This window comes from Penaeus monodon, chromosome 6 (genome assembly GCF_015228065.2).
Source record: "Penaeus monodon isolate SGIC_2016 chromosome 6, NSTDA_Pmon_1, whole genome shotgun sequence".
NCBI classification, from domain to species: domain Eukaryota; kingdom Metazoa; phylum Arthropoda; class Malacostraca; order Decapoda; family Penaeidae; genus Penaeus; species Penaeus monodon.
Genome location: NC_051391.1, coordinates 9,265,245 through 9,267,744, shown reverse-complemented (window position 1 = coordinate 9,267,744; position 2,500 = coordinate 9,265,245). Strand labels below are relative to the sequence as shown.

General features: G+C 31.8%; 1 protein-coding gene across 1 annotated transcript in view; it reads left to right on the top strand.

Annotated features, from left to right (window-relative positions):
- The window catches only part of LOC119574185 (DNA damage-regulated autophagy modulator protein 2-like), an 18,317-nt gene that overhangs the window by 15,384 nt on the left and 433 nt on the right, over nt 1–2,500 (top strand). The window contains exon 3 of the mRNA XM_037921284.1: nt 1–2,500. This exon is cut by the window's left edge and continues 3,033 nt beyond it; it is cut by the window's right edge and continues 433 nt beyond it. The gene's annotated coding sequence lies outside the window, so the exon portion shown is untranslated.

Sequence of the window (2,500 nt, the reverse complement as noted above, 5' to 3'; positions counted from 1 at the left end):
TTAGTTTGTAATACAAAATAGTGCAACTTGTCTTTAGAGATTTAAGATCACAAGACTATACGTCCAGTATAGATTTTGAGTAGAAGTAATGGCTATTTTGGATGGGAAATAAGATGCCTCTAGGGAATGAGTGTTAAATGAAAAAGGCTTGCAGTGGGCTTAGCTTGCGTATCTACATTGCATGACTCAAGGTGTGTGTTCTTTAACATTTGCTCTTGTGATGCTTTACATAGTAGAGTGCTAGCAAAAAGATTATACAAGAAAATGGAAAGTTTTCTTTCTGATATATAGCTGATACCTTAATACATAGATCCTGAAATTTGAATGAATTATTTATGTAACCATGTTATTTCAAGCTGTTAATTTCAAAACCGATCTTATTATTGAAACACCCGTGATTTTCATCTATAACTTTTAATCAGGTATAAAATAATAGGAAGTGATTATATGCCAAAGAATTCGTAGCAATTTTCAAATATTTTTATAACAGCTCTTTTATGTATTATTGAGCACCTGTTGAATATGCAATTGCATATTTCTTAGCGTAGCAAATAATTTTATCCAACTTGATGAAGAGGAGTCAGCTTTTTGTATCATTCCAAAGACTTAATTGTTTATAGAGTATATACGTTATATAAGCCAGGCTGTTATGGCATAGATTGCTTAATGATTGAGTAATTATTAAGTGTACTGATGGCTGGGATGTTGATACTATGAGGTGTGTATGTCTACACAAATCTGCTACTGTTGAACAGGACCCTTCTGTGCTCTGCATTTACCCAAATCTTCAACTAATTACGAGAATTCTTTTCATTATGTTGTTAGCACATGAATTTATTAGTTGAAATAGAAGATATGTGCATTTGTGACAGATTTTCTGTTTTGCACAGGTAAACTGGACTTATTTTTTAAAAACATTCCATGTCCATATCACTATATTTCCCATATCTAGTACTGTAATTATTTTTATTGCTTTATTGTTTAATCAAATGGTAATTATGCAGTTGTTGTAGAGAATGGTTACTTTAGATTTTATGGCTGTGTTGAATAGAATATAAAGTCGTTGGTTAATAAATTTAATGGCAAATTCAGATCTGTCACAGCAGTCTGTGGTTTTAAATTGGTATAGGTTTGCTTTTTTATTAGTTCTTTGTAAAGGAGACTTTATGACTCCTTTGTGAAATGGAAAATACTAAATGATTTAGCAGATAAGGTTTGATATTCAGACATGAGAAATAGAGAAAGACATTGTGTTTTGTGTGACTTAGCAAGTTGCCAATCAAAATTTGTGTATGAATGAAAGGTAATGATAAACAATGTCTACAGTACTGTTTGCTTCCATTGTTAGAAGTGATACTCATAATTAATGATAATGATAAATTGATTTCTTACCAGTCAGTTAAAGGCAGTATTACTTAATGTACTTTAATAATGAAAGTGAGTATTAGAGAAAAAAATGGTAATTAGTGATATGTACCATTGTGGTATTTATCATGTGTAGAATGCGTAACACCAACAGTCTCTTCCGCTAATATTATAAGGCCACGAGAAGAATGTTTTTAGGGTTATTAATATCATGGTGTGTTTGATACAAAGAAACATTATGTTACTCTCGGCCTAGGTTATATATAAATAGGTGGTTGAGGTTTCATTTTTTCAGTGTGTTTATAAAGGTTATCTGGTTATTCATTTTTAACAAAGATCAATGAAAGTCTAGTGTTATCTCTGAAGTTTATATATCAGAAGTTGTGTTGAATGAATGTCAGCTTCTCTGTGTCACTCAATTAGAATGTCTCATTCTCATCTTACTGCCAGTTTTTGTAGCTTATGTACATGGAGGTATTGATAATGAAAATGGAACTGCATTCACCCCAGCCATCAGCATGAGGTTTAGCCAGATAATGAGAGTACAGTTTAGTGCTGTATGAGTGTAAGTTGATGCTCATAACCATAAGTTCACTTTATTTGGGTTATGGTTGGAGAATATTGATTTCTTTTTCCTTCCCTTTTCTTCTGTGGTATATGTGCAAGACAAAAAAGAAAAAATGTATATTGGTGTTTTAGCTGATCTTGAATTATATATACATACATATATATGATATAAATGAATATTTGTATAATGTGTCCCCATCTGAATGCATTTCTGGAAGTGATTGCTAAGCATTTGTTTGATTCTATGAGAACTTACCTGTCATAATCCTTTTGTATTTTTTTTGTGTCATTTAGCTAGGTTACTTGTGATTTTTTCCACATTTTGTTCCTAGAAACTTCACTGGATGTATAATGGAAGGGTATGCTGAACATATGCATTTCATACTTTGTTGCCAAATACTGAATACTGTTACTGCATTTTCTCCTTATCATTACATATATTTATGGCATAATACCTGCATACACAATACTTTGCCTGACACATTCTGCTTCCAATTTGATGTATTTCCTGTATTTCTTTGGCCTCTTGCAGCTTTCTAAAACATCTACTTACCTTCTTTGTCTTTCC